Source organism: Acomys russatus, chromosome 30, assembly GCF_903995435.1.
Source record: "Acomys russatus chromosome 30, mAcoRus1.1, whole genome shotgun sequence".
Lineage (NCBI taxonomy): Eukaryota > Metazoa > Chordata > Mammalia > Rodentia > Muridae > Acomys > Acomys russatus.
Genome location: NC_067166.1, coordinates 28,729,137 through 28,735,656, shown reverse-complemented (window position 1 = coordinate 28,735,656; position 6,520 = coordinate 28,729,137). Strand labels below are relative to the sequence as shown.

The 6,520-nt window shown below is 37.3% G+C and overlaps 1 protein-coding gene across 2 annotated transcripts in view; it reads left to right on the top strand.

The window, feature by feature from the left end:
* Edil3 (EGF like repeats and discoidin domains 3) overlaps positions 1–6,520 on the top strand; it is a 468,021-nt gene that overhangs the window by 25,269 nt on the left and 436,232 nt on the right. The gene's annotated exons all lie outside the window — the stretch shown is intronic.

The window sequence follows — 6,520 nt, the reverse complement described above, 5'->3', positions numbered from 1 at the left end:
CAGACTTGGCTCTAGTATCTGTGCCAAAAAATTATTTTTCTATTTGAACTTAAGAATCATGCAATAAACTCAACAGTGCCAAATTGAATTTTAAAAGAAAGTAGAAAAAGAACACACATGGACTTAAAAAAATCACTTCTCATTGTGCGATATGGATTTAGAAAAGAAGATGAAAGCTGTGCAGGGACTATATAGTCCTGTCAGCTGCTCATTGCTGGCACCCTCTCAGCACATTAGCAATAAATAATATGTCAACATGCTTCTTTGGATGTTTAAGAAAAGAATTCTATGATAATTGTTATATAATTTCAGTATTGTCTTTGGCCTATGTGTGTGTGCAGAGTAGTACATGTTTGTGCTTGCACCTGTAGAGGCCAAAGACCAACACTGGGTGATTTCTTCTAGCACATTCCATCTTATATTTTTGTGGCAAGATCTCTCACCAGATGATTAGCTCACTCTTTTAGCAATACTGGTTTGCCATTGAGATCTAGCAGTCTGTCTGTTTCATACCACCCAGCATAGGGCTTAAAGAGCCACACGACCACATCTGGCTTTTACTTGTGTGCCTATCTGACTCGAGACTCTGATGTTTACATTGCACATACTTCATCAACAGGGCTCCTGTTTTCCTGCTCAATTAGACTTTTGGTGTGTTATAAGTTAACTAAATCCTTGCTTAGAATAAGGAAGGGGTTGCATTCAGTTTGCCAGAAAGATCTTTATTAGCAATTTGTTTGTTACACTCTGCACCAATGATTTGGATATGCCACATATCATTATAATAAAATAGAAAATGCCTAAAAGATACATCCTACTATGTTAGTCAGTGGTGAGATTTCTCTCTGATCTATCCCAAGTGCTCCCTGGAGACTCACTTAAGCTTTCTTCCTTCCAGTATTAATTGAGGTTTTTATTTAGGTAATTAATATTCTGGAGGTTAAAGCCTCCAGAAGTGATGGCAGTATCTCCTTCTACACTACTCTAGTTGGGAGTGACTAATAAAAGACATGCATTAGAAATGATCATAATGAGTGAGTTAACCCAGAAGCAGAAAGACTCAAATGGTATATACTCACTTATATCTGCATACTAGCCCAAGGGGTATGTCCCACAAAAGCCTTCACTTACCAGGAAACTGGGACAGAGGGGAGGACATCCTATTGGGACTCTAGATGAGAGAAGCATGGGAGAATGGCAAAGTAGAAGGATCCAGAGGGTCCTAGAAACCTACAAGTAGAACATTATGATGGGCAGATTTGGGCCCAGGGGTCCTGCTCAAACTAAGGCACCAGCCAAGGACAATAAAGGCGGTAAAATTTAAACCCCTACCCAGACCTAGCAATTGGTCAGAACATTTTCCACAGTTGAGTGGAGAGTGGGATATGACTTTCTCACATACTCTGGTGCCTCACATTTGACCATGTCCCCTGGAGGGGGAGACCTGGTGGCACTCAGAGGAAGGACAGCAGGTTACCAAGAAGAGACTTGATACCCTATGAGCATATACAGGGGGAGGTAATCCTCCTCAGGAACATTCATAGGGGAGGGGAATAAGGGGAAAATGGGAGGGAGGGAAGAATGGGAGGATACAAGGGATGGGATAACCATTGAGATGTAACAAGAATAAATTAATTAAAAAAATTTAAAAAAAGACATGCACATTATGCGCTCATTTTATATAAGGGGTGTTTTAGGAAAATTTAAATTTATTTTCAGCCTTCAAACACCTTACACTTTAATTTGTCAAATTTCGAGTTTAATAAAATTGGATGTATTCTGAAAAGAATTAATGAGATACAGAGAAGTTTACAAAAGAGTTGTCCTTATACTCTCTCTCCTGTTTCTATGGATTCTAAAGTATTGAGAATGCATTCTATTCTGAATTACCCAGTTCTTTGACAGTAGAAAGTATTGCACTTATTTTTTCTTTTATTGACATCCATCCTGCTTCCTGCCCCTGTCCTATGCAATGAGTTCCATCTTGTCCCACTTCCATTGTTCTCTTCAAGTCTTACCTCTTTTGGTGCAATAGCTGTGGAGTGATCCCACCCAGTTGTAGTCTAGTAGCAGTAAGCACGTTAGTAAGTGTTCAGTCAGTAAGTAATGGAAACAAGTTGTGATCAAGGCAGGAGGGGCCATGTTTCCAGAGCATTAACACTCAGAGGCAAGACACAGAAACATGTCATGTCAAAATGGGCAATTGAAATTTCATAATGGAAATTATTATCACAGAGGATAGTTTTAAAAGAAATAGATTTTGTAGTCAGTTTATTCACCTCTTATTAATCATGGAATCTAAAGACAGAGGTTTAATTCAGTTAAGTGAGCAGTTTATGGTAGAATACTAAAGTTGCCCTATGGCAATGAGATTCCAGCTGCTCATCATATCTCTCCTACAGTCCCTGCTTACAGGTGATTAGTGAAGCCAAGGTGGCTCCAGTTGGGTATTGTAGATGCTCAATGAATATCTTCCCATTTGTCCATCCACTACCCCATATTTTTGGATAAAGTGGAACATTCCTTTAGTTCCAAATCAATACTAAGTGATCTAAAAGACAGTAATTTGTCTTTGTTAAGCTTTTATAATTTAACCTACAGATAACAGATACATTTCTCACAATTTCATGCTCTCAAGGGATTATCAACTTATTTCAAATTGGCTCCTCAGCATGCATGAGACACGGAAGCAGGGTGTCACAAGGGCAAATCTTAAGGCTTTGCTATTTCTTGAACTTGCATTTGTAAAATTTGTGCTTGTGTGAATTAGCAAAGTGTTGCAATATATTATCTAATTATATGCATATCTCTATAAATTTTATATAAAACAAAGCATTACAGATAATATTAACCAAAATTCTTTCTGCGTTTTGTGTGTTACTCTGTTATATTAATGACATATTATGAAAGCAGGGATTTGAGGGCAATGTGTGAATGAATCACTGATTAATTTAAAATATCACTTTTAGTTTTAAAAATTATATCGAACAATACATACAAGAAATACTTATTATTTTCTTTGTGGTGGGGAGACCAACAACAATATTCAAGGAATTTTTATTTAAATAAATAAGAACTGCTTTGTCTTTAAAATTGACTACTCAGGGAAGCTTATTTTTCTCTCTTAAATGATATCACAGTTCTGGAAGTGATGTGACATTTAGTGTCCTTCTAGAAAACATTTCATTGTATTATTTGATCATTGTAGGCAGAAAAACGTTCCTATAACAATCTCCATCTCCTAACTCCTGAACTCGAAGAACAAGAACTTAATGAATGTAAGATGATTCATACAGGACAGCTTGTCTTAATTATATGTTCAGTCTACTTGTCATATTCTTTTAATGATATAGGGGGCAGGAAATTGAAAGAAAGATATGTGGTCAGAGGGCAGTATTGGAAATCACCCTGAAAATGACTGAACTGGCTTCTGCCAGTTTTTGCATACAGAATCACAATGGGTCAAAGACTCTTGTCACAGTCCTGAGGACAGAGGAAAAGAAATCTTCTCTGGAGCTTCCAGAAAGGAATGCAGTCCTGCTGACACTGTGACTTTAGCCTAGGGATATCTTTCCCTGTTTGCGTTCTTGAATTTTAAGATAAATTTAGACTGTTTAAGCCATTAAATTTGACATTTTACTCTACAGAAGTAATAGAAAGTTAATGTTCTAACTGGGAGAAGAACATCTTCATCACAAAGTCAACACTGGTTTTGCCTCCCTCAGTACCATCTTATTTTGGCACACTGTATCAGAAGATTTTGCATGATTCTTATGTGATTGCTAAGAGTCTTAGAACCTCCTCAGAGTGCACCTATCCGAAGAAACAACAAAATTAGTGAACTACTTTTTTAAATCAATTGCTTTTCAATTTGCTTAAAAGATATTTTTGGTTGGGAAGTTGGTAATAAGACCCTCAAGAGTTACTTTTTTTTCTTTTAGATTTAATGTGTAACTAGGCTTTTAAACAGTTTTGGAACTCTATTAAAAATGAACTTTTAGAGGTGTCTACATAATTCCATCAAACTAAAAATCTGTTATGTTAAATATTTCGAGATACAAATGGACCATCTGCTCTCATTTGGATACATGTCTTTTTTTTTATATAGAAGCACATACCTACAGTATTCATTTTTCATAACCTGACAAATTATTTTAACAGTTTCTCTAAAAGATGAGACCAACACAAGCCATAGATGTGAAGTATAAAATTTCGTAAAAGAAAATGAAAGTTAACACATAAAATTTATATGAAAAAATAAAATGTACACTGAATGAATCTCAACTGTGTGTATTGGGGACTAGTAACTAATGTACGTTACAAAAATATAAAATTAATGATATTTTGAAGCCTTTTTCATATGATAACTACTTAACAATCATTGATTCCTTAGGTATTATAAATGTTGCTAGTTATTACTAAAAAACCAAGATATGAAGTCTAAGATGATATTAGGATATGAAACCCAAGTCTGCTTTACTTGCAGTATGTACTTCACACAAAATCACACAGCTTTGTATTCAATGTTTATCAGCAAGAACATTTAAAAGTGTTCAAGATTGTAGGTAGATATCAGATGAGAAAGCACAGAGCCAAGAACGAGGCTGAGAATGACTGCTACATAGTCCCCAGAGGAGACGAAGCAGATACAATGTGCCTTCAGTCCTAATGAGGCCAGACAGTTTCCTAGAAGTGCCTATCATTGCCAAACTACAGACATCTTGCTCAATAGAGAAGAGACTACCTAAAAGGTAAAAAAGGAATGGTGATGCTTTAGCCTTGCTGCCCAGTACATCGGGAACTGCTCACATGTGGGTATTGATTTCTTTTTTTTTTTTTTACTTTTATTAATTTATTCATATTACATCTCGATTGTTAGCCCTTCCCCTGTTTCCTCCCATTCTTCCCTCCCTCCCATTTCTCTCCTTCTCCCCTCTCCTATGTGGTATATTTACACGATGGAATACTACTCAGCTATTAAAAACGAGGAATTCCCGAAATTTGTGGACAAATGGATTGATCTAGAAATTATCATAATGAGTGAGTTCACCCAGAAGCAAAAAGAGACAAATGGTATATACTCACTTATATCAAAACACTAGTCCAAGGGATACGTACCATGAAAATCTTTACTTACCAAGAAAGTGGGTCAGAGGAGAGAACATCCAATTGAGACTTTAGGCAAGAGTAGCATGGAAGAAAGGGGAAATAGTAGGACCCACAGGGTCCTGAAAACCTACAAGAAGAACTTTATGACAGGCAGATCTGGATCCTGGGGTCCTCCTCAAACTAAGGCACCAGCCAAGGGGAATATAGGCAGTAAGCTTCGAACCCCTACCAAGACCTAGCCCACGAACATGATACTCTCCACCGTTGAGTGGAGAGTGAGATCTGACTCTCACACGAACTCTGGTGCCCCTTTTCTGACCACGTCCCCTGGATGGGGAGACCTGGTGGCACTCAGAGGAAAGATAGCAAGTTACCAAGAAGAGACTCGGTATTCTAAGGGTATTGATTTCTTGAAATGCGGCCATATGCAATTATTGTGTCTGGAGACCCTAAAGTGCACAGGATATTTAAAGATAGTACCAAAAATATTATGAGTCTCATCATTTTATTTACTTAAGGGCATGCTATTATTATTATTTAAACATATTATTTGAAAAGAATATATCATCTGCTCCTTTCCCCTTCCCTACTCTCTTATTCCTTCTCTTCTCTTCTCTTCCTTCTCCTCTTCTCTCTTCCTCTCTTTCCCCTCCCTTCTTCTGCCCTGCTCTCTTCCCTCCCCTTCTCTACCATTCCTGTCTACACTTCTATGGAGTTCTTTACGAAAAGGAACCCTCAATTAAGCGATTGGCCTGTGGGCAAGCCTGGGCTTCATTTTCTTGATGAGTGGTTGATGTGGGAAGACCCCGCTCACTCTGACAATGCCTGCCCAGGGCTGGGGGTCCTAAGTGCATTAAGGAAGCAAGCTCAGTAAAGCATGCGGAACAAGCCAGAATGCAGCACTGCTTCCTGGCCTCGGCATTAATTCCTGCCCACAAATCCCTGGCTGGAGTTCCCATCTGGATGACAAACTATAATACGAAATAACCCATCCCTCCCAAGTTGGTTTTAGTCACGGTACAATATTAGAAACATAACTAAGACTATGTTTCAGCTTTTGTCTTGAGGACATGTTACATAGCATTTTAAATGACTTAGATATGTTAATTCATTTAAGTAGGGAGTAAATTATTACAAACAACTATTAAAAATAATTATTAAAACATTTTTACTCTTGTTAATGTTTTTCAGCTGGAAGATGACATTACATCATTTTATAATGTACAATATAATATTTTACGATACAGATACATGGTGAATGATAGACTTAAATAAACAATAAGAGCACTGTTTCACATAGTGAGACATATCATACAAGGCCTTTGACATCTTCCAAAAGCACATTGATATAGTCATTACAAACAGCAACCTTTCTGTGCATGGATCCTCTGAAACTTATTTTCCTTGCTTA